Source organism: Pipistrellus kuhlii, unplaced genomic scaffold (genome assembly GCF_014108245.1).
Source record: "Pipistrellus kuhlii isolate mPipKuh1 unplaced genomic scaffold, mPipKuh1.p scaffold_m20_p_29, whole genome shotgun sequence".
Classification (NCBI taxonomy): Eukaryota; Metazoa; Chordata; class Mammalia; order Chiroptera; family Vespertilionidae; genus Pipistrellus; species Pipistrellus kuhlii.
Genome location: NW_023425528.1, coordinates 5,181,637 through 5,208,204, shown reverse-complemented (window position 1 = coordinate 5,208,204; position 26,568 = coordinate 5,181,637). Strand labels below are relative to the sequence as shown.

Here is a 26,568-nt window from a genome sequence, read left to right as displayed (position 1 = left end):
ATCTGTATATTGTATTGTATGGTCACCACCCCAACTCAGTTCTTGCATCACTATTTATCTCCCTTATACAATCTTCTCCCTCCCTCCACCAAAATAATAAATATAAACTCTATTTGAAAAATAAAATTTTAAAAAGACACTCTATTAAAAAGTTGGTGCTGAAAAAATTGGACAGATACATGCAAAAAGTAAAAATAGACTGTCTTCTTACACCATATACAAAAATAAAATCAAAATGGATTAAAGCCTTAAATGTAAGACTCCAAGCCATAAAAATCCTGAAAGAAAACCTAGGCAGTAAAATCTTTTAGTAATATATTTCCTAATATATTTTCTTGGGCAAGGGAAACAAGAAAAATAAACAAATGAGACTACATCAAACTAAATTTTGGCACAGCAAGGGAAACCATCAACAAAATTTATATATATATATATATATATATATATATATATATATATATATATATATATATATATATATATATATATATATATATATATATATATATATTTTCCAATCTATGAACAGGGATATCTTTATGTCTTTTCATTTGTTTAGGGTCAGGTCCCATTTTTTTTTTCCTTTTATTTATTTATTTATTTATTTTTTAAACTTAGTTTTCACTTTTTAATTTTTTTATTAAGGTATTATATGTGTACATATCTTACCATTTATTTTTTAATTTCTTTAGATCTGCTTTATGTTTTTGCAATAGTGCTTTGTGTTGTTCAGATGATAAGTTTTATACTATCCTGTTAAATTTATTATTTTATTATTTTATGCTATTGTAAATGAAACTGATTTCTTAATTTTAATTTTTGTTGCGTATTTCTACTGTGCAGAAATAAAATTTATATTTTGTACATTGATCTTTTATCTTAAAACCTTGCTCAACTTAATAGTTATGTTTTTCAATGGATTCTTTAGGATTTTATAGATATAGATCATGACATCTGTAATTAGATTTCATTTTACTCCTTCCTTTCTAATTGGAATCCTTTTCAGTTCATTTTCTTGCTTAATGGTTTTGACTAGAACTAGTACAATGTTGAATAGAAATAGCAAAAGCATACATCCTTGTATTATTTATGATCTTATGGGGAAAGTTTTTAATTGTTCACCATTAAAAATGATATTAGCTGTGGAATTTTCATAAATACTCTTTACTAGGTTGAAGAAGTTCCTTTCTGTTCATGGATTGTTGAATGTGTCACGATGAAGGGGAGTAAAATTTTGCCAAATGTTTGTTTTTTTTTCTGTGCCTATTGAAATGAACATACAGTTTTGTTCTTTATTCTATCAAAGTGCTGCATTACATTACTTGATTTTTGAATGTTATGCCAACTCTGCATTCCTGGAATAAGTCCCAATTGATCGTGATGTATGGTTCAGTTTTGTAGCTGTGAGGGTTTATTTGTTTGTTTGTTTTTAATATTTTTAAAAATCAAGTTGAGGAATTTCTTCTCTATTTCTAATTTTATGAAACTTTAAAAAAATCATGATGGGTATTGGATTTTTTAAATTTATTGATTGATTAAGGTATCACATATTTGTCCTCAACCCTCCATTTCAATCCCCCACCACTCATGCCCCCAACCCCCTATTGTCCTTGACCACTGGTTAGGCTCATATGTATGCACACAAGTCCTTTGGTTGATCTCTCCCTTTTATTTCCACCCTCCCTTTGAGGTCCAACAGCGTGACCCATGTCTCCTTATCTCTGAATCTGTTCTTGTTCATCAGTCTATATTGTAGGGTATTGGATTTTGTTAAATGCTTTTCTTCATCAGGAAAATTATAACATCATTTTTACTAGTATAGGGCCTATTGATAATTTAGATTTTCAATGTGGCCTGCTGTATTTTCATTTTCATTCTTTTCTGTATATTTAAACTCCTAATAAACTTGACAGAGTTTTCTATCTAAAGTGTCAGCAGGGCTGGACTCTTATCAGGAGATTATATGGATAAATCTACTTCCAAGGCCATTCAGTTCCTTGGGGGCAAATGACTGAAGTCCCCATTTCCTTGCTGGTTGTCAGTCAGGGGTCACTCTCTGTTTATTTAATCCATCTATATTCCTTCTTACATGATGCCCTTCATCTCCAAAGTCAGTGACCTGCCAACCTGATATTTCAAATCCCTCTGATTTCCTCTTCTGTTTAGTAGTCAGAGAAAACTCTGTTATTAAAAGTTCCCTGTGATTATATTAGACACACCCAGAAAATCTCCATATACTAGTAATGTAATGTAATCATTGGAGTGATTTCTCAACATATTGATAAGTTCCACCCACACACAGAGGGGAAGGGATTATACAAAAGCAATGGTCATTGGGCATCATGTTTAGAATTTTGCCTACCACACTAAGTTTAAAAAGTAAACTAACTTAGCCCAGGTTGTGTGGTTCAGTGGTTGAGTGTTGACCTATGAACCAGGGTTTGATTCCCAGTCAAGGCACATGCCTGACTTACAGGTTTGAGCACCAGTAGGGGGCATACAGGAGGCAGTTGGTCGATAATTCTCTCTCATTATTGATGTTTTTCTCCCTCTCCTTTCCTCTATTATGAGGTCAATAATATATCTATATCTATATCTATATCTATATCTATACCTATACCTATACCTATACCTATACCTATACCTATACCTATACCTATATCTATATCTATATCTATATCATCTATATCTATATCTATATCTATATCTATATCTATATCTATATCTATATCTATCTATATTCATATCTATATCTATATCTATACCTATACCTATACCTATACCTATATCTATACCTATACCTATACCTATACCTATATCTATATCTATATCTATATCTATATCTATATCTATATCTATATCATCTATATCTATATCTATATCTATATCTATATCTATATCTATATCTATATCTATATATCTATACCTATATCTATCTATATTCATATCTATATCTATACCTATACCTATACCTATACCTATACCTATACCTATATCTATATCTATATCTATATCTATATCTATATCTATATCTATATCTATATATATATCTATCTAATCTGTGTCTATGTCTACTAGTATATCTATCTAAATTAGTAAATGAATTTAAATAAAAATGTTGAGTAAATGATATGGCCAAAATTTGGAAGAGTGCATGGAAACAGTTTGGGACCCAGTGGAGTAGCTCATTTTCAGGTTCCTTACATATTCTGTTCACTGTAAGTTATGGTGTATACAAAATCAGAGGCCAGTGCCTTCTTAACAAATGTCAAGGTCATGAAAGATAAGAAAGATAGTCTATACTAATAAAAGGGTTATATGCGAATTTGTCAGAATGCCCTCACAGTAATGACCAAACAGCAGACTTTGTGGTGTGACAAGGCTGTCAGGGTGTTAGTGAGGGATGACCAAACAACTGAACAGCAGGCTGTGTGGGGTGACCAGGCCAGCAGAAGGGGGCAATGAGGGGCAACCAGGCCAGCAGGGGAGTCAGTTGGGGAGGATCAGGCCAGTGGGAGGGACAGTGAGGGGTGACCAGGCCTGTAAGGCGACAGTGAAGCATGACTAGGCCAGCAGAGGGGGCAGTGAGGGGAAACCAGGCAAGTGGGGGGGGCAGTTGAGGGCAATCAGGCTGGCCTGGGGGGCAATGAGAGTGACCAGGCCATCAGAGGGGGGCAGTGAGCAGTGACCAGGCTGCCGAAGGGGCAGTTGGGAATGACCAGGCTGTCAGAGGGGCAGTTGGGGATGACTAGGCCAGCAGGGTTGCAGTTGGGGGTGACCAGGCCAGCAGGGGGGGGCAGTTGGAGGCAACCAGGCCATCAGAGGGGCAGTTGTGGGTGATCAGGCCTACAGGGGGAGGGGGGGAAGCAGTTAAGGGTGATCAGGCTGGCAGGGGGGCCAATTTGTGGTGGTCAGGCAGGCAGACAGGTGAGCAGTTAAGAGTCAGCAGTCCCAGATTGTGACAGGGGTGTCCGACTGCTAGTTTAGGTCTGAATTTCGTGCACTGGGTCTCTAGTTTAAAATTAAAGGATATTAAAAGCACATGATAACCAAACTAGGGTTAAAGGAGCATGTCTGCAACTTACTTTCAAATGGTTCAGAAAAAAATAGAAGTGTATGCATGCATATATAAATATATACAAAAAAATATAAACCAAGTGTAAAATGTTAACATTTCTGGGATCTGAGTGATGGGTATATGGAAATTATTTATATATACTTTTATACTTCACATTAATAGAGTTTCAGATGAGGATCACAACTCTGGCTAACATCTTCATTTCAGCTTAGTGAGACCTTGAGCAGAAGATTCAGGCTTACTGTGCCTGGACTTTTAACTCATGGGAACTGTGAGATTATAAATTTGTGTGTGTGTGCTAGTAAGACAAAAGATCTATAAGAAATGAAGAAAATCACCACAATTTGGTGCCTGACTAGATGTGGTCAGAGAGAGAAGAGCTGGGGATGGGTTCTGAAGTTAGGAGACTGAATGTTGAGATAATACTGACAGAAAGGCAAATCTAGAGGGAGAATTGGTTGGGGGAAAAACACAAGTTTTCGGTATGTTTAAGTTTGAGTGAATAGGGGACATGAGTGTAAAGGAACCATCGCATAAAGAAGTTTTTAAAGGATTGAAGTTGATTAGAAAGATAAAGCTGGAACCAGAAGTTTGGGAGTCATTGCAATGGTATTGGAGGCATCTGTTGTAAAGGGGAAAAAGAGGCCGAAAAGAGAGGAATGTTTCTGGATCCACCATTGAACATTCAGCCAGTTAAGAGCACTTGCTCTGAAATCAGAATGGTCTGGATTTGAAATCCTGACTTTGCTCTTTCTATGTGTGTGAAATTAAACAAGTCCCTCAATGTTTCTGAGCCTCGTTTCTTTTCAGCTATGAAATAGTGATACTAATCACACCTGACTTTCTGTGAGGACTGGATAAGATATCCATATAAAGTACTTAATCCATTGTTTCACACATAGTTGAAGCTGAAGAAATTGGAGATTGTAAAAAAATTGATTTTTTACTGAGAGGAAGGGAGAGGGATAGAGGGATTGAAAGCTAGAAACATCGATGAGAGAGAAACATCGATCAGCTGCCTCTTGCACACCCCTCACCAGGGATGTGCCCCCAACCAATGTACATGCCCCTGACCAGAATCAAACCCAGGACCCTTCAGTCCACATGCCGACGCTCTATCCACTGAGCCAGACCAGTTTTGGCTGATTGATATTTTTTTCATATGCTTGTCTGCATTAGGTAGCTTTCTCCAAAAATGCTCCATGGAATTCAGGTCACTATATTTTGCTAGATGGAATGAATTCAGGGCAGGTTGCCTCAAAATATGCCTCTTTAATATAATGACTAAAGTTACTTGAGAAATATTCAGTATAAGAACAGTCTGACCCTACTTGACTTCCTGAAAGCAGGAAATAAATTTTCTATGTGAAAATATTCTTCCTATATCAGGCGGATAGAAGGCATTCTTATCATCAAAGAAAGGGAATTCAAGGCCAAGAAAGCTATATAAACAAACTATTTATTACATCTTCATTAATTTGCTACTTAAACCAGATACCCCTTTGTTTTGTCCAATCTTCACAAATAATTATTTCTTTGTCATTTCCTTGAGCCTCATGCTTTGTTTTCCCTACATACAAAATTAAATTTGATTTTTTTTCCTTAGTGTTTGTGTTTCTCTTGCCTTTCTCTTTCTTCTTTTTACAGCAGTCCCTTTAGCATTTCTTGCATTTATGGCTTGGTAGTGATAAACTCTCTTAGCCCTTTTTTGTCTGTGAAGCTCCTGATTCCACTGGGCATAGTATTCTTGAATTCAGTTCCTTGCTTTGCATCACTTTGTATATTTCATTCCATTCACTTCTGTCCTGGTATGTTTCTGTTAAGAAATCAATTGATATTCTAATAGGATATTCCTTGTAGGTCATTTTTTTGTCTCGCTCTGGCAGCCATTAAGATTCTTCTTTTGTTGTTTAGTGTTTGCCAATTTAATTGTGATGTGTCTTGGTGTCAGTCTTCTGGGGTTCAACTTGTTTGGGACACTATGTACTTCTTGGACTTGCATAGTTTTTTTCTTGCCAATATCAGGGAAGTTTTCTGTCATTATTTCCTCAAACAAGTTTTTTATTCCTTGCTTCTCTTCCTCGTATCCCTATTATGCAAATGTTGTTTATTTTGTGTTGTCCCAAAGCTCTCTTAGGCTCTACTCTTGCTTTTTAAGTCTTCTTTCCAGTTGTTGCTGTGTTTGTATGTTTTTTCCTACCTTGTCTTCTAATTTGCTGATGCAGTCCTCAGCCTCATCTATTCTACTGTTTAAGCCTTCCATTGTGTTTTTTATTGCTGCTATGTCGTTCTTCATCTCCTCTTGGTTTCTTTTCATGTTGGTGACATTCTCATTCAGCTTCTTATAGGTCTCATTGAGTTCTGTGTATTTGTCATCCAACTATTTAAAAATCCTTATAACCATTACTCTGAATTATTTCTCTGATAAGCTGCTAGCCTCCATTTCATTTAACTCTTTTCTGTTGATTCCTCTTTTTCTTTCCTTTGGGGATTGCTTTTTCGTCTTCCCATGTTTTCCTGTAATGCTTTAATTGTAGATCCAATTGCTTTGCTACCCAGGTTCTTTTGGGTATGGTGCTACTGGTGTAATCTCTAAGTTCTCCTGGACTTGTTAATCTAGTGAAGGTCCCTTCTTGAGCTATTTATGTTCTCTTGATGTAGGCCTGAGAGCTTGAGAGGCACAACTGCAGTGTCTAGAAGTCAGCTGCTGTGGAGGGGAGTGTCCCAATTTTTGCTGTCTTGCACCCTTAATTGAAATCACACGAGCCCAGCAGGGACTCACAGTGGCACCAAGGAACCGTCTGTTGAGAAGATGTAGCTCAGAGTGTCTGCACTCTGGAAAGGCTTGACTGCGGTGCCCAGAGTTCTGTAGTTGTGGGGTGGGCCGCCTCAGCTTTTGCTGCCGCTCCTGTGGTGGATAGGTGCTTACTCTCAGTAGTGCCTCACAGGAGCACCCACAGTAAGTTTGCCAGTGAGGCACACTGAAGCACTCTGAAGGGCCCTGGCAATGTAGCTGCATAATTTAGGTGCCTGTGGGCAGGTATCCAGGATGAGTGAATTCAAAATGTCTACTTCTAGGGGGAAGTGTACCCCTGTTTATTCAAGATCACTCCCATGGAGAGCTCACAGTGGGTAAGCACCTGGTGGGTAGATGGGCTCAGGGTGCCTGCCTGTTGGAACTTCACAACTGTGGAGGTGCATTTGCAAGTGCAGAGCTATGATGCACTCTGAGGGGTTCTGGCATTAAGGTTGAACTGCTGGGGTGAATGTGGGCAATTATTCAGGAAGAGGGAGTTCAGATTTCTACTGCAGGGTTGTATGCCCTTGACTGTACAAAATCACACCCTCGGGGGCTCTCAGTGGCTTCCAGGCGATACCTACAGAGTGGTGTGCCCTGAATATCTGTGCATGTGCACTGGAAATGCAGGAATGTTTTGTCTGGAGTTCTGCCACTGGGGAGGGGGAGGTTGCACTTACTGCTGCAGGAGCAGTGCACCTTTTGAGGTAGAGGTCCCAGGGTCTGCAGGTTTGCAGCTGGGGCAGCAGGATTTTGGCTGGAGTGGCTGCTGGGTCGAGGGGCAGTTCCAAGAGCTGTCTGGGTGGTGGTGCTAATGAGTTCCTAAAAAAGGCAATTTTCCCCTTCAAGATGGTGTGGGCTCAGTGCCTGAGCTCCACAATCTGGGGATTGCCCACATTGGTGGTAGTCTCTCCTTGTCAAAGAGAGCCTGGTCTGTCAGCCCCTGCTGCTCCTGCAAGATTTAATTTCCCCTACTCACACACACACCACACACATCCACACACTCTCCTTTCATATCCTCACTCACTCACTTCCTCTCCCTCACCTCTGTCCTGCCAGTCGCCATCTTTTTCCCCCCAAAATTTGATTTTTTTCCTCCTGTTGCTTTGTCTTACATCAATTTAATGTTTAGATCAGCCAAAAACAAAACAAATCCCCAACACCTAGAAAAGTAGAAGGTAGAGGAAAATGGTGTCTTTTTCTTATGAAGGACAAGTTCAAAACCTGTCACTGAAAAAGGTGGACTCTTTTTCTCTTCTGAAAGTTTGAACAAATTAAGAAGAAGGTATAATAAGTTCTAGGAAGTGAGAGTCAGAGCTGTATTTGATAGAGCAGACCACAGACTTACCTGGATCACCAGGAGCAATTCATTCCTCAGAAGTCTTCTCTTGGCTATCAAAGGAAAGAGATATTTGGAGGAGAATATAGGATGAGCACAGCATATAACAGGACAACTTATATTTATGAAAGGTGCCTAGATCACCTGATGCATGTCTAGGGAGGAAATGGGTCCTAAATGAATGGGCCCAGCCCAGGAATGAAGAGATCTGGTTTCACCCACTGGACCTGATTCTTCCTATGGAAAATGCAGCTCTGGGCACTATACTTCTAGTTTAATTTCCTCCATCCCCCACTCCAACTGTAGCACTAATCAATCTGTACTCTTCTGCTGCTAGATGTTAATGCAATCAAAGAGATCACAATGACCTTAAGATTTCCTGATTAATTTATTCCCCTCCTAGTCAGCAATTCTTTCTTTAATTTCTCAGTGCTTGACTCATTTTCTTAGGTCATGTGGCTCTTCTGCATGATCCAGGAACCTTCTTCCTATATTGGGGACAGGGTTTGAGTGATGTGATAAACCTCTGAGCTGTTTGGCATTGGTAGATGGACTATCCTGGTCCTTAAATAAAGTAATATTCTCCAAAAAGGAAGGTTTTTAGGTTTTGACAAAAAGCAACCTCAGAAAGGGACATCTGACTATATATGATTCCAGGTGGTGACTGGAAACATCAAGGGGAACATTGCATAAATATATGATTGGCTAACCACTATGCTGAACACCTGAAACTACTGGAAAATGATATTAAATGTAAATTGCAATTGAAAAAAAATTTGCTGGGAAATAAATTAGTAAAAATATTGCCTTAAAAAAGAGAAAGGGGCATTTGGGAATTTGGAAATGGTGAGAGAGAGGAAGAGAGAGAGAGAGAGAGAGAGAGAGAGAGAGAGAGAGAGAGAGAGAGAGAGAGAGAGAGAATGATTGTGAGGTAACAGGATCAAACTGAAAAACTAAAATCATTATTTCATCTCAGGCGAAAGGAGGCACAGAACAAAAAGTATGCTGAGGCAAAAATAAGTATCAGGGATTAAAAGTATTCCAGAGGCCACTTGCACTTGAGATCATCAGTGAGAAGGAGCTTAAGATACAGAGCTTAATGGATCTGTGGCTTAGGTGGGCAGGTGGAGTTGATGCAAACCACCCAAAGCAGGACTTGTGATTTTTCTCCTGCAGTGTTCCTCCTTCCATCAATCTTACTTAGTAAAGGGCACTAACACTCACCTGAGTGTTTAAGTCAAACTCATAGTTATTATTCCTAGCTCCTCTTGGTCTCTTATACACATCTTATCCCAGCCACCAGCACATTTTAAAATATATCCTGAATTTTTCCACTTCTCACCACCTCCTAAACTATTACCTATTTGAGCTACCATCATTTCTCTTCTGGACCACTTCAACAGCCTTCTAACTGGTCTATTTGCTTTGACTCTTGATAGCTAGGGCTACTGTGCTCGATGTTCAGATTGTATACTACACAAAGATACCATAGCTTTAGGTATGCCATTTTTATCACAGGCACATACTAACTTACATAAAAGTGTGCAGATGTGTGCAGGCATTCTGTATTTCATGACTCCATGTCTGAGAGCTGAGGAAGAGAGCTTGCTCCTTCATAAACCTGTACCAGTATGCATGATCTTATACAAACTCTTGAGAACACACTTGCACACATATGCACCCACATAAATGCATACATTTAGTGGCACAAATGAGTGGGCTTCGTCTCACCAAACCCTGCGTGTCCTTGAATTCAGTTCTCTTACTCACCACCCATTGCTCTCAGTCTAAAGTCCCATCCTTGCCTCCTACAATTGCCTTATCGGGGGGCCAGGGGATGTGGAACAATGAGGTGAAAAGTGCTGTTGATTGCCGGGACCGGTTTGGCTCAATGGATAGAGCGTCGGCTTGGGACTGAAGGGCCCCGGGTTCGATTCCGGTCAAGGGCATGTACCTTGGTTGCGGGCATATCCCCAGTAGGGGGTGTGCAAGAGGCAGCTGATCAATGATTCTCTCTCATTGATGTTTCTAACTCTCTATCTCTCTCCCTTCCTCTCTGTACAAAAATCAATAAAATATATTTTAAAAAAAAGAAAAAGAAAAGAAAAGTGCTGTTGATGGTACACATAGTTAAGTAACAAGAAATCTTTAAGTATGAGGAACTCAGTACACAGAGCCAAGGCTGCTGCCTACCAGGACTCTAGCAAATTCCCTTGGGCAGGATTTAAAGTTGTTTAGTTATATTTAGAAGACTAAATTTTTTTTGTTAGTTTTTAAGTTAAGGAAAGAGTATCATTTTTTGTAATCCACTCAAAGAGTGTATCAGATAGCAGTGGCCCTGCCCCCAACAATCTTAGTTCTATATAATGGTCAGCAAGAACTGTCAAATATTTGAGTATACAGAGGTGTGCAAAATTAAGCTTACAGTTGTGACCACATGAAACACAGAGTTAATAAGACTATTGTAATAATCATAACCTGCATGTCTTTTTCAATATGAACAACTGTAAACCTACTTTTGCCTACACCCCACACCCCTATATTAATCCTTTGCTTAAAGCCTTCCATTTACTTCCAAATGGTCTTAGGATGAATACAAAACTCTACCTGGCCTGACTTCCTTTGGAATCTCATCTCATTACATCCTCCGATGTGCCCCTCCCCAAACTCCAACCACACTTTCTGTTCTCAAGCTACTCATACATAGAATTTTTTGCCTATCTATATTCACCAGCACCTTCTACTGCATTAAATTTATCAAGTAGGGGCTTTGTCTTGTTCACTATGATCTCTTTATCACCTAGTGCAGTGCCTGCCATGTAATAGGTGGTCAATAAATGTTTGCTGAGTCAATAAATAAATGAACAGAAAAAATGAGCAATGTCAACCCATCTGAAAGGCTCTAAGACTAATCTCTCTTCAGCCCCCTCTGTAGTGTTCTATCAGATCCTCTGGTGAAAGGAGATGGCCAGGAAAATGTAGGGTATAAACATCAGTAAGCTGAAAGACCTGATGGGCAAGCTAGAATAATAGTAAGCATAATCAGCAGTTATTGAGATGTTAGAATGTTCTGGGCATTGCTCTAGTCACTTTACTCCTTTTATCTCCACAGTAACCTTATAAAGTTTATATAGCCTTAGTTTTATTCCAATTTGACTATGAGCAAACAGACACAGGAGATTTAGTAACTTGGATTCCAAAGCAGGCAGTTTGACTCTTCTGTGCTGCACAAGAGTGAGAATACTGTGCTGCGCAAGAGTGAGAATACTCCCATTTCCTCTGGTTTCTTTTTTCTTCTTTGAAATTCCCCGGGAGTGGTTCCCCTGTGCAACCTCACTTCCTTGAACCAAGTACTGAAAATCAGATAGGAGAGGGGCACATGTTATGTTGGCAAGCAGCAGTGAGTGTGGGGAAGAAACCACCTTGGTGGTTGACAAGACATATTAAACAGCTGAGGTATTTTGCACTTTATTGATATTGAAATCTAAAAAATCATCAGATCCTAAGCCAGCCTCACCAAACTGGAGGGGAGTTGCAGTCACAAAGCAAATTTAATACCTCTTCCAATATTTCTGACATCAAATGGAGTACTTCCACCGAGGTGAGAATGGTATTAACTTGAAGCTCTAAGGGGCTAAAATATCTGTTATTAGAGGGCTAGGTTGCACCTGCCACCTTTACATGGGAAGAGAAGTTGGAATGTGGAAGAAGTACTGTCTAGGGCTCTAGGCTATGCTTTGCTTCCATGACTATGCTAAAGAGAATGAAAAATAAAGCATGAGAGAGAAAAGGCAGAGTAATCCTCATCATTAAAATATTAGCATGCTCAGCATAATATAAATTTTACTTTCATTCCACTCTTTTGATACCTTTTAACAAAAAATGACCATTAAAACACAATTTAAAGTCAACTTGCCTCTTCATGCTCATAGTCTGAATCACAAATTAGTGGGCTCTATGTGAGACATTCCCATATATTTTATCAGAATCCTAGAACCAGAGAAAGAACATAACAGACCATTTGGTTCAAAAAATCCTATCTAATAAAATAGCAATATGCAAATTACCCACCACTCTGTTACACCCACAAGCCACACCCACCAGCCAATCAAGAGCAAGTTTGCAAATTAACCCAACCAAGATGGCTGCAGCTACAGAGCAAGCAGGAGGCTTGGGTTTCCCCAGCAATGGAGGAAACTAAGCTTTCCACACACCCTGGAGAGCCCAGGTCTCCACTCAAGGCTAAAAGTTTCAATTATAGAAGATACATAAGTCCCAGCAGAAATGGCTGTGGCTACAGAGCAAGCAGAAGGCTTGGCTTTGCTCAAGGCTGCAAAGTTTCAATTATAGAAGATAAATAAATCCCAGATACCAGAGCCTCCACTTGAGTGGCTGACCTGCAAACCACCAGAGACCCCTGGCCCAGGCCACCCCACACCCCAAGGGAACCCCACCCTCATCCGGGACACCCTTTAGGGAAAACAGCTGGCCCCCACCCATGCACCAGTCCTCTATCCTTTCTAGTAAAAGAGTAATATGCAAATTGACCATCACTCCAACACACAAGATGGCTTCCCCCCTGTGATCAAAGATGGCTGCCCCCATGTGGGCTCAAGATGGCCAGCAGGAGAGGGCAGTTGGGAGGGACCAAGCCTGCAAGAGAGGGCCATTGGGGGTGATCAAGCCTGCAGGGGAGGGCAGTTAAGAGTGACCAGGCCAGCAGAGGAGGGAAGTTGGGGGCAACTGGGCCTGCAGGGAAGGTCAGTTGGGGGGTACCCAGGCCTGCAGGAGAGATCACTTTGGGGGGAGGGGGACCAGGCCTGCAGGGGAGGGGAATTAAGGGCAAATAGACTGGCAGGAGAGTTGTTAGGGGGTGATCAGGCTGGCAGGCAGAAGCGGTTAGGGTTAGGAAAGCAGGCAGGCGAGCAGTTTGGAACCAGCAGTTCTGGATTGTGAGAAAGTAGTCAGACATCCCTCTAGGGGTCTAAGATTGGAGAGGGTGCAGGCTGGGCTAAGGGACACACATCCTGGTGCAATAATTTTGTGCACTGGGCCTCTAGTTTACTTTATAAATAAGAACACTAAGGCCGAGAGAAGAGTGTTGATGGAATGACCTACACTGTGAAAGGAAAGGAGTGAAGAAAATATTAGAATTGATACAGTGTTTGATAAATAACTAGTCACTTGTCACATAAATATATACTACACATTGCAAATAACACCCCTCTGTGTGGCAGATGAAATACCTCAGTGGAGGAAGCTAAAAGGGGTCATTCATCCCTCCAGTCCCTTTCTGTTATTTCAAAGATTGGTCAAATCCACCACATATCGATAGGTTTTATGTGGCCTCTCAACATTTTGTTCCACAGAGACTTCCAAATATTACTTCATTAGAGGCTTGTGGCATTTAATCTCTGTGGAAGGGATGGGGCCTTTTCCTCATTATGGAATCCATTGCTTTTCTTGGAAGCACAATGCAGAGAATTTTGCAAATTGCTGGGCAAAAATAGAAACATAACCAGTCCTTAGCACAACCCTGTGTAGAAGATTCAGGGCAACTGTCCTTCCAGAATGTGTTTATGGAGCAGGCTCATTTCAGAACTAGATGGTAAACCTTTCAGGGAGGGAGGCAGAAAGCAAGCCATTTCCTACTCTTCTCCCTTAAAGGAAAATACACATGAAATTGGATGGAACTTGGAACTCTGGAGAAAACCAACCCAAGTGCATTAGTAGACCCTGCCTGAGGGTATCTGAGTGGTGGAGCTTGGCTATGATTCTGCTGTAAGCCACTTCTCCTGTTTGGTCTCTAGTTTTTATCTGTCTCTCCTGCCTCACAGGGTAGCTGAAAGGTATAAATATGGAGAAAATAGATTCACATATGCTTTGGAAATAAACTCAATTTAAGGCAAAGTATTATTGTTATTTTATCCCTGCTCCTTGCAAGGTGGTTTGACTACCTTGGTGCCTAACCTGGAATTTGAAATGGTATAGAAAATTCCAGAACAGGTTTACATAGGGTCTCTGGAACTACAGAGGGGAGAGGGTGAAAGTGGTCTGTAAAGGTAGGAATAGACTCCTCATGAATCACAGCCCCACCAGTTCCTTAATTTCTTTGTATATGTCTTCTAGCAGCTTGGGGAAATTCTCTGAGCCTCAGCTTATTCATCTATAAAGTGGGATTGTTGTGAGGATTTAAGTGATAATAGAAAGGACTGCTCTTATGGAAGCAGTACTAATGAAGTAGGCAACTGACAATAATAATAATAATTTTTAAAATATATTTTTATTGATTTCAGAGAGGAAGGGAGAAGGAACAGAGCGAAAGAAATATCAGTGATGAAAGAGAATCATTGATTGGCTTGCCTCCTGCACATCCCCTACTGAGGATTCAGCCCGCAACCCAGGCATGTGCCTTGGCTGGAATCAAACCCGGGACCCTTCAGTCTGCAGACCTACACTCTATCTAGTGTGCCAAACCAGCTAGGGCATTGATTATTTATTTAATTATTTCTGTGCATTGAAGAAAACTGATTCCTTTATTGTAGTGCATGGTTAGTTATCAGCAAAAAATAATAATAATAATAATAATAATGCAGATTCATGGGCCTTACCCCAGATAATTTCTCCAAGGATTCTGATCTGGAGCCAAGTTTAGGAACCATTGGTCTAGAGCAGTTTTTTCAAACTGCCAATTATTACCTTCTGTTTGGGAAATCAATTTATTGCAGTGATTTTCAACTGGTGTGCTGCAAGAATTTTTAAAGCAAGTAATACCTGACTATTCAGTCAGGGGCACTGACCTCTTTTCCCTTAGATTGTCAAATAAAAAGATGACAACAGCTAACACAACAATAGCTGTCCAGTGTGAATGAATCAAAATTATACCTATCTTTTTAAAAAATATATATTTTATTGACTTTTTTTTTACAGAGAGGAAGGGAGAGAGATAGTTAGAAACATCGATAGGAGAGAAACATTGATCAGTGGCCTTCTGAACACCTCCTATGGGGGATGTGCCCACAACCAAGGTACATGCCCTTGACCAGAATAGAACTTGGGACTCTTGAGTCCCCAGGCTGATACTGTATCCACTAAGCCAAACCGGTTAGGGCAAAATTATACCCATTATTTTATATGCCACAGAATTTTAGTAATTAGTTTATGTGTGACATTACATGAAAAGGTTTCAAATTGCTAATTTAGTGGGTAGTGACCAGCAGTAAAAAAGACAATTAAAAAGTGGAATAGGAAAAAACAGTGCATTGCACACAGTAAGGGTAAATATTGCTCTATGAATGTCAAGTTTATTTCATAGTGTAGGTCATGGTATAAAATGTTTGAAATACACTGGAGGGTGCTATATTCCATTTGGAGGCATTAGTATCCAGTGAAATATTGTCAAATCTCGGACCAGATAAGAAGAAATGACCAGCAAGAGAATGGATATGATCCATTTCTCTTATCTCCCCAACTGTCACATGCTATACTTGTGTCAACAGAGTTGTTTGTTCTCTAATTATAATGAGTTTTAATATTGTTCAATGGCCCTGTCCTGAGATGTAAGGTCAAGTTGGGAGTAATTCTACAGGTACCAGGCTAATTGTATTGATCCTATTAGGCAAAAAATGAGTCGGGTTTATTGGGATGTTTAGTTACTGTTGGTTAGCAAGTGCTTTGTATACACATTTCATTCTTCTTCTCTGAGATTTGCTACTTATTTTACTATTTGAGACCCTCTTCATGCTTTTGTGAAATAAAACAATAAACTTAAAACTCTGTTTCAATGCACATCAGTATCTTTTTCCTCTTCACTTGGTATATTGAGGATATTAGCACCCTAAACTTTTCACCCACGAGCTTCATCTGAAGGGAGCATGCATTCCTTGGTTCCAGCTCATGTGTTCCTGTGGGATGAGGTCACCTTGTCAGCAAGGCCTTGTCAACCAGCCTCAGTAAACTATAGTTGCTCCTTAGAATCCATGGGGGATGGTTCCATGATTCCCTATGGATACAAAAATCTGTGGATGTTCAAGTTCCTCATGTAAAATAATGTAGCATTTGCATATAACCTACACACATTCTCCCATATGCTTTAAATTATCTCTAGATTACTTGTAATACAATGAAAATGCTATGTAAATAGGTGTTATACTATATTGTTTAGGGAATAAGGACAAAAAAACAACAACTCTGTACATGTTCAGTACTTATACAACCATTACAGTAGGTCTAATTACATATTACACATCAGTAACAATGCAAACTTTTTTGGAATATTTTCAATCCTTGAATGTAGAATCCATAGATACTCAGGGCCAACAGTATATAGACTTTTCAGGAACCTTCTAACTCCTACCCCTTCAGAACTCATTAAATCTCCCACCTTTATATTTTCCTCATGGAGCTTATCACAACCTAACACACTATATTCTAAGTAATATACAGGTGATATAAAGTTTTATGTAGTCTTCCAATATGTAATGTTGCTAGATCTGATATTTCTAGAGATCTTGGGAATTTGAATATTTATATAAAATCTTCTGATTTTTAACTTTGGTTACCAGACCAAAATACTTTAAACACCATTTATGCCAAAGAAAATGTCTGTGGCCCAGATCTGTTCTGTGCATCACTAATTTGTGACCTGTGTTATAGATTTGTAGACTATTGGGGCTGTGAGAGATCCTTTAAGACATCTTCTATTGTGGAAATACAACCCCTGAAAGGTTAGGTACCTTCTCTATGGACACATGGTTAGCTCATACCAGAACTGAACCCAGCTTTCTTTCCTCTGAGTGCTCTCTCACATTTACCCTGCTGCCTGCTAGGCTGCCTCCCTTCTTCTGAGGGTTGAATTGATCTACCTTGTCTAGAGGATAACATTCAGTTCACTCTCCAGTTCCCTAGTCACAAAGAATACACAGAGGCAACTCCACCCATCTGATAAGCCCCATGCACTTCTTACTAGTACAGAGTATATGAATTTATCTGCCTCCTGAATCTTTATCTTGGTTATTGCCTCCTAGCTCTCTTTATTGCTTTTGTTCAGAGATAGACTCAAGACAAGGTCTTTATGGGATTACTAGGGGCCCGGTGCATGAAAATTCATGCACTGGAGGAGGGGAAGGCTATACACTCATCACACCTCTGCTGCTGCTACTACTAGCAGCACAAGCCTCAGCTAACCCTGGTTACCTGAGCCTTGGCAGGCCCTGGGTGGCTGGGGGTGGGGGAAAGTGAGGAGACTAGGGGATGTCCAAGGCAGGCACATGGAGCAGCCCAGTTGTGCCATGTGCCTGCCACCCAAGCAGGGATGAGGGGACTGGGCACCACCATCTTGTGGCTGTGGGCACCACCATCTTTGAGGGCATGGCAGTCAATTAGCACATTCCCTTTTTATTGGCTGTGGGTGCCACCATCTTTGTGAGGGTGTGATTCCTTCTTTATTTTTATTTTATTTTTATTTTTTAAAATTTACTTTTTTGATTTTTTACAGAGAGTAAGAGAGAGGGATAGAGAGTTAGAAACATCGATGAGAGAGAAATATCGATCAGCTGCCTCTGGCACACCCCTACTGGGATGTGCCCACAACCAATGTACATGCCCTTGACCAGAATCGAACCTGGGACCCTTCAGTCCACAGACCAACGCTCTATCCACTGAGCCAAACTGATTTAGGCATGATTCCTTCTTTATTAGATAGGATTACTAGCATTTCTCCCAGCTAGTGGTTTCTTTGTTAAAATTGGTATGGTCCACTGAAAAGAATCTGGTACTTAAAGTCCAGAGAGTTGGGTTTAATTATTAGATCTGTGATCTGAGATAACTTTTCTACCTCATTGGCCCTCAAGTTCCTTAACTATATAAATAAGAAAAATAAGATTTGCCTTTTTGATCTCTCAGGGTTGCTATGAAGCAAAAATTAGATAATATGTATGAGAGCACTTTCAAAAAAGAACATTTACAACTTTGAGTGTATAGTATCATTATGAAATCAGCAAATAATTATTGAGGACTTACTATGTGCAAACTTATGTAATATTTCTTTAGGCCCTAAAGTTTAGGGCATGCCAAACTGCTCAAGAGCTAGCTGCCTCCATGAGCTATAGTCTACTTGAGAGGAAGGGACACATGTGAGTGGAAAGAAATCCAGCACTGCAAAGCCAGAGATAACCAGGACTGATAAAATGTGCACACTATGATGAGAGAGATTGTGATGGAAAGGCTGATCATGGAAGGCTCTTTGGAAGGAGTTGCATTTGAACTGTGCTTTGAGAAAAAAGTTGGTAGGATTGGGTTGGCAGAGGGAAAATAAGGGCATCTTAGAGAGAGAAAACAGCACAAGCAAGGGCTGACATCACATGTATTGGAGGCTTAATCTACATGATGAAGGGTTCAAGGTGAGATTCACAAATGATGGCTTCTTTGGATTCTTCACTTGTCTAGAACATAGGAGAGAAAATCAAAGCATGCTTCTCATGACAGCAAAGCAGAATTGAGGTGAGATAGCAGGTATAGTTCACTACATTATGGGAGGTCCTAGTACTGTAAAATAATTATAATAACTGTTACCACCTCATATAGTTCTTTTGAGCATTAAATGAGGTGATGTATTTTAAATATTTAGAAAAGTGCCTTATACATAGTTGGTACTAAATAATTGTTAGCTATCATCATCAATTTTCAACTTACACTGAAGTCAGGAGATAATAACGTGGGCTTTGGAATCTACCTGATACTATTCGTATTACCACAAACAAGTCATCTATACTAATAAAAGGGTAATATGCTAATTAGACCAGATAGAACAGTCGTCTTCTGGACATCCTTCCAGATGTCCTTCCAGACAAAGCCACTGTGGTGGGAGCCGAGGCAGAGGTGGTTAGGGGTGATCAGGCCAGCAGGGGAGAGTAATTAGGAGTGATCAGGGTGGCAGGGGAGTGGTTAGGGGTAATCAGTCTGGCCAGAAACAGTTAGGGGCATCAGGAATGCAGGCAGAGGTGGTTAGAGACAATCAGGCAAGCAAACAGAGGCAGTTATGGGTGATCAGGCTGGTATGCAGAATGGTTAGGGATGATCAGGGAGGCAGGCAGCTAAGCATTTAGGAGCCAGCAGTCCCATATTCCAAGGATGTCTTATCCCTGTAGTAGTAGGCCTAAATCAGCAGTTGGACATCCCCCGAGGAGTCTCAGATTGGAGAGAGTGTAGGTCTGCTGAGGGACATCCCCCTCCCATGCATGAATTTTGTGTACCAGGGGGCAGACGCTCATCACAGGAGCTTCCCCCAGCCCTCAGGTCCCAGGCCAGTCAGGGCAGGTGTGAGCAGGAGGGCTGCTGATTGCTCCACCATTCACCCCACAGATCAGCCCTGATCACCAGCCAGGCCTAGGGACCCTACTCATACACTAATTTCATGCACCAGGCCTCTAGTATCATAATATCACTTCTCTGTTTCTTGGTTTTCTGGTCTTTAAAATGAGAATAATATTAGTGCCAACTGAAAAGGGATATTGTGAGGATTAAAATGAATTAATACAAGTAAAGTGCCTATCATAATGCCTGACACATGATAAACACTCAATATACATTACAATGATTATGGCCTGACAATCATTAACATAATATGACTGCATAGTAAAAAAATTGAGAAACATAAACTAAACCACCCAAATCTAACTACTGAGATACAATGCCCTGTCATATAGAGATCCAGTTCTTAAATCTGAAATTGCTTTTATTGAGAAAGTCAAGACTGAAGAAAAGGGCATGGATTTGGGATACAGTGTCCATATCATTAAACATTTACAGAGTACCCAGTACTCAAGCCCATATGAGCTCATTTGAATCTCAGTTTATTTCTTTAGTATATTTGAAATCCCTGCCAACTTTGGGTTATCTTCAGTAAATGTACTAGCCAATGATCCCAGGACTGATTCAACAAAAAAGATGACAGACATGATCTCTGCATTAAAAACAAAAACAAAACAAAACAAAACAAAAAACCCTTACACTGCAATAGAGGGATATAGAAAAGCAAAATAAAAATAGAAAATATTGTTAGATGATATTAAATACTATGGGGAAAACACCTTAAGATGGACTGATAAGGAGTTTTGATATGGGGAGAAGTGTAGAGCCAACACTTTTAAAGAGGGTGGTCAGAGGGGACCTCACTGGGAATATTATCTTTGAGTCCAGCTCTGAAGAAAGTAAGGGAGAGGGCCATTCCAGTATCATCTCAGGGAAGAGCATTTCAGGCAGAGAGATCAATAGAAACAAAGCCCCTAAATTAGGATCATGCCTGGAATTTAAGAAACAGTCAAGAAGCATGTGTATAACCGGAGTGGAGTGAATGAGGGAAAGGGTAATAGGATAGGAGGTCAGAGAAGTTCCAAGAGCAGCTAGTTTGGGGTTTTACTACCATTGTGATGATTTCCATTTACAAGGAATGAGACTTAAACCCATTGGAGGATCTATCTTATGCTGGGGGAGAGAGGGAGGTCACATCATAAGACATAGTAATTTGGTCCTGCTATAAGTAATGGGTTTCCCTCCATAGATTTTGTACAATAATAAACAAGAGCTGAAGTCTGATAAGTTCCTGCAGAGCAGTCCTTACCACTCTGTAGATTGCAGAGAGAGGGATAATTGGTCAGCGGAGGCACTAGACTCACTAGAGTGGAATTGGTAGCTTGGAGAATAGGAGAAAGAGATGTAATCTTATGGAACTGAAAGGGACCCAGGGAATTTAATTGCATCGCTGGGTATCTGTTCATCCACTCTTGACTTAAAGCCCCCACTGCATCACTATCCTACTCAGGCCGTTGCAGGACCCTGTCAAGGTTAGAAAGCCTTTTGATACATTGGTTTACTGAAAATCTGCCTCCTTGCCACCACTGGGAAGCATTAGCCTAAGTTCTGTCCCCTGGCAACCCAGAATAATTACCTATATATAATACATTCTATAGTAAAAACACTTTTGAGATTTGAAAGCAAGTGGGTATCTTATATGTCCTCTGACAATTCTCTTTTTTTCAGGGCACATGTCTCTGGTTCCTTCCACAGACACTCCTGTTATGGGGTGGTTTTGCATCCCTTCATCAATCTTGTAGCCCTCCTCTGGATATGTTCCACTTTCTCAGTGGCCCTCCTAAAATGTGACTCCTCGAATTAAATAAGAGACTCCAGGAGGGAACAGGACAGATTGCAGTGTGAAAATTGTATTGTGGGATCTAGAAACCATACTTTGATTAATACAACTGAAAATTATGCTCTGTTTTGAGCAGCTGAATAATTTAGCTACATTAAACTTCTGGCTCAACTTGGGTAATCTCAGACCCCTACATCTTTTTTGGTTTGTTTGTTATTATGTAAGCTGCCACAAAGCCATGCTTACTTTATTCTGGCCTTACAAATATAGATTTTTAAAATTTTTAATTGAGGTTGTGTTTTCTTTATCTTATAAATTTCACCTTATTATTATTTTTTAATTTTAGACCACTATTCCAGTCCATCTGAACTCATTTTGAATCTCAATTTTGTTCTTCAATATATGTGTTATCCCTGTGAGCTTTGAATCATTTTCAGACGTGGTAAGTACATTTTATGTGTCATTTAAGTTATTAATAAAAGTGGGAAATCCCTATGGCCTTTCTCTGGAGAAGTTTATGCTGGTTGCCACCTATATTTTGAGTAAAATTATTTAATCAAATGCTAATCTATTTGACTTGTGTTATGCTTAATATGTTGCTATCTTATCGTAGTTCATTTGTGAGAAAGTTATAGGGAACAATTTCAGATGCACTGCTGAATCCAAGATATGTTATGTTTATAAAAGACAGGCTAGATAAAGGATAATCTACGATGGAGCCTTTTGTTTTGCAAAATGGAAACTATTATAATTTTTCCAATTATTAAAGTAATATTGGCTTATTGTAAAGGTCAGCAGAATGCAAAAGTATACAAATTAGAAAGTGAAAGTGCCTGTGTAATTATACACCTAGAACATACCAGATAACTGGAATCATACTATAAAGGCTGTTTTGTGACCTGCTTTTTTTACTTATAATCTTTTGGAAACATCTTTTCTTGTCAGAACATATAGTTCTACTTCATCCTTTTAAACAAAAACATAGTGTTCTTTTCTGTGGTTGTTTTCTAATTTATCTAATTAATCCATATTGATGGTTATTTATTTCTTTATTTGTTTATTTATTTATTTATTTATTTATTTATTTATTTATTAAATAGATTTTATTGATTTTTCACAGAGAGGAAGAGAGGAGAGAGGGATAGAGAGTTAGAAACATCAGTAAGAGAGAAACATCATCAGCTGCCTCTTGCACACTCCCTACTGGGGATGTGCCCGCAACCAAGGTACATGCCCTTCACCAGAATTGAACCTGGGACCTTTCAGTCCACAGGCTGACGCTCTATCCATTGAGCCAAACTGGTTTTGGCAATATTGATGGTTATTTAGATCATTGGCAAATTTTTGCTGTTACAAGCAGTATTTCATGATGATCTTTCTTCGTTGGCTTGATGAGATGTTGTGCAGGGTGCTGGTTGCTGGCTCTTCTGGATTATTTGTTCTTTTCAAATATTGCAAATGTTCAAAATGCTTAAGGACTGCTTCCACTGAAGAAAACTAAAAGAGGGGACTGCCAACTCCCTACTCATCATGGTTTGAGGTTTAAAAATCTATAACTTTGTCATTCCTTGGAGTGTAATTAAGGCTATTTGAGCTTCCGGGGGCTTTAGGAGGACCAAGGCACCTCAATATCAAGCCCTGAGTGACAAAATAATCTTGATGGTAGGCTCAGCCCCTGGCTGGCACAGGTAAAGTGATTAGGAACAAAGAGGGGAAGGAGAACAGCTTCAGCTCTTAAAAGTGGAGCCACTTTGTGGTCCCTGAATAGGCCTCTCCTTCCTCATCTTTACTCCTTACTTCCTTCTTTGTGGTTTCCTCCCTGCACACATGCACCTCCCAGAACAAGGTAAGACTTGTCTGCTCTGAATATCCACAACACTTTAAGAGTCTGGGTTTGAGAGTCAAACTTGAATATCAGAGCTGCACCTAATGAGGTCTGTAATCTTGGATAAGACACCTTTCCTTTTCTTGGGGGCCAAATTATTCTCTCTGAAGATTTACCTATATAAAATACTTCAAAATACCTAACCCAGTGACTGGCTGATATGAAGCACTTATTTCATGTTAGCTGCTATCATCACCATCATTGTTATAATTATCATGGGTGATCATATTATCTATACCATAGAATTTGGAAAATTAAATGAGAACATATGTCAAACACCCAAACGCAGTGCTTAGCATAAATTGTGTGCTAAATAAATGATAAAAATTGTTGATTGTATTTATCTCTTCCTTAATATACTTACCTCATTCTCTATTGTGTTATTTCTATTTGTATTCATGTATTGATCTCTTCCTCTAATTTACTAGTATAAACTCTCTAAAGCACAGAGTTCCTCTCTCCTCTCCCTCTCCCCACTAGTAAACATAAAAAACCAAGTGCTGTGGATTAGTTAGGCTCTTTAAAATTTAGTAAGCCCCTTCATCATTATATTGTTTTCTAGTTAGCATCTCTCTTCTATTAACCCATTAACTCTGGGGTGGGGAATGTCTGGTCTGAGGCTTACAGAATCATTTGGTCTGGCCCTGCCAAGGCATTAGGGATGAGTTAATTAAATGTTTGACCAAATATAGCAGGCTAATTTTTAAGTCGATGATTTTGCATAGCCTGGATGTTATAAATATCCAATTGTCCCTTGGTAGAAAAAAAAAAAAGGTTCCCCATCCCTGCAACTGATCAATTGGGCCATTTATCCCTAGGGCAAGTCATGGCATATACATTCCAACCATTGATCCACTGACCACAGAATTAGCAATATGCAGAATCTTAGCTTGGAAAGTTTTCCAGAAAACAATGGCTTGATAGTGTGTTTATATGAGTAGAATGGATTTTTAGGCCTTCAGCCTTTACCGTTTGCTCACTGCAGATGTCAGTTTGAGCGGTGCTATCAGCTTTGAAGGTTAGTGACAAATGGCTTCTTCCCTGGCCCCCTCAGCCTCTGACCCCTCTCAGTGGTTGAAAAAGGATGGTGGGCCTGAATAGTGCCATCACTGCATGGGTGCAGTGCCCACTTCATCAGGTATTGCATATTGCATTTACTCTGACCACAAGAGAATGACCCCAACTTCAAGAACAGGCTCAGAGAACAAAGAAAGAAACAAAAGCTTTATAAGGAGAGAGCTGGACTCTCCAAGTTACCTGACCTTAAAAATGCTGAGGCTGTTCAGAAATTCTTCTTTGAAGAAGTACAACTGGGTGAAGAGTTACTAGCCCAAGGTGAATATTAAAAGGCTATAGATCATCTCACCAATGCAATTGTAGTGTGTAGACAGCCACAGCAGTTACTGCAAGTGTCACAGCAAACACCTCCACCACCAGTGTGCCAGACACTTCTGACTAAGCTTCCAATAATTAGTCGAAGAATTATAAGTGCTCAGAGCTTGGCTGAAGATGATGTGGAATGAGAAACAAATGTCAACATAATAATCTCAATTAAAATTAATTTAAAATCTTGATTTGGATGATGAACAGCTCTAGGGGAATAAGGGCAAATATGTTTGCTGTGGACTGTCCTACACTGAAATCTACCAAAGTTAATTTTTACTTTGTGTAGATCTATTTGTTTTGTTTTTATTTTTCCCAGTGAAGAGTGTATTTTTATAGAGAGCTTTTCATTATATAAATACACTATGATTTACAAAACTATCATAGATTTTATTTATTCCTAAAACATGCAATTAAAATGGACACATATATCATATTATGCACATTGAAAATATCTAGTGCTCAGTTTACAAAAGCAAAAAAAGTAGGGGAATGTTGAAGAATACACATTTTTTAAACTAGTACATTTTGCTGTACATAAGAAAATTTGATGGAAATGTGATTTTGTCTATCAAAACTGAGTATTAAAATCTTTGAGATTAAAAAAAAGAATAAATTTTTGTAACACTCTCAGGATTCTGCTATCTAATTCAGGGCGCCATCAAGTCCCTCTTAGACTACCACAACAGCTTCTTAAGTGTTTCCCAGCTTTTACTCATTTCTTCCACACAGCAGCTAGAACAATCTTTAGAAAATAATAAATCATATCAAAGCATTCCCTCCTCAAAACCTTCCAATGGCCCCTACCTCATGTCTAATGTCCAATTTCCTTCCCATGGTATACAAGGCTCTGCATAATCTGGCCCTTGGGTATTTACAGTATTAACCTCCATCTTGTTTCATTTTTTCCCTTGCCCATTCTGTACCACCTGTACCAGCCTTCTGTTGAGAGAACACACCAAGCTCATTCCTCCTGCTTCAGTACTTTCATTCTGCCTCTCATCAAGAATTAAAACTGACCCATGGCCCAAATTCCCCATGCTTCCTTTTGTCCTTCACATTTCCATTTAAATTATCTCAGAATGGTATTATTCATTTAAGCGTTCCCTGCATATCCTATCTGAAGCAAGTTCTTCGCCCTGCCCCCCATACCCTCAAACTTATTGGTTCTCAGGCTTTACTACATATTAAGAATTATGTAGAAAGATTTTGTTATAAGCATTACCAGGTCCTTTTTATATCACGTAAATCAAAATCTCTGAGATGAGGCCCAGATTATCTGTATTTATAAATGATCCTCCAATAATTTTAATGTGTAGCCATGATTGACAGCATCTGTTATTAGCTTGATTGTTTCCTTCATAGTTGCAGTTATTTTTCTTATTTCATTCATTTGTTCAATAAGTATTTATTGAACCTCTAACATGTGCCAGACTCTCCTTGAAACATAAACACAGTGATTAAAATATAAATATAATAAACACAACTACTAAATGTTATGAAACTTCCATTCTAGTTGGGAAGAAAGAAAATAAACTACACACACACACACACACACACACACACACACACACAAGTGGACAGATTATTATTATCTCTGAACACATAATAATCTGGCCACTCAGTGTATATCTTATATAATAAAAGGTTAATATGTAAATTGTCCCCTCTACCAGGAGTTCAACCAGCAGGCTGGCTGGACCCCACCCATGCACGAATTCATGAACTGGGCCTTTAATATATATATATTTATACACACACTGACTGAGTGTCCAGATTATTATGCCACTCAGTGTATATTAAAGCCCTAACTTCAAGGGGATGATATTTGGAGATAGAGTTGGAGTGTTTGGGTCGGCAACTAAGCAATTGCGGATTTTAAAAAGAAAATCAAAGACAATTTTTTCATGGAACTAAATAACTTTATTCTGTAATG

The 26,568-nt window shown here is 39.4% G+C and overlaps 1 protein-coding gene and 1 pseudogene across 1 annotated transcript in view; both read left to right on the top strand.

The window, feature by feature from the left end:
- PAK3 (p21 (RAC1) activated kinase 3) overlaps positions 1 to 26,568 on the top strand; it is a 385,530-nt gene that overhangs the window by 45,296 nt on the left and 313,666 nt on the right. The window contains exon 2 of the mRNA XM_045587393.1: positions 21,711 to 21,806. The gene's annotated coding sequence lies outside the window, so the exon portion shown is untranslated. The remainder of the gene's footprint in view (positions 1 to 21,710; positions 21,807 to 26,568) is intronic.
- On the top strand, positions 24,334 to 24,813 carry LOC118728157 (annotated as a pseudogene).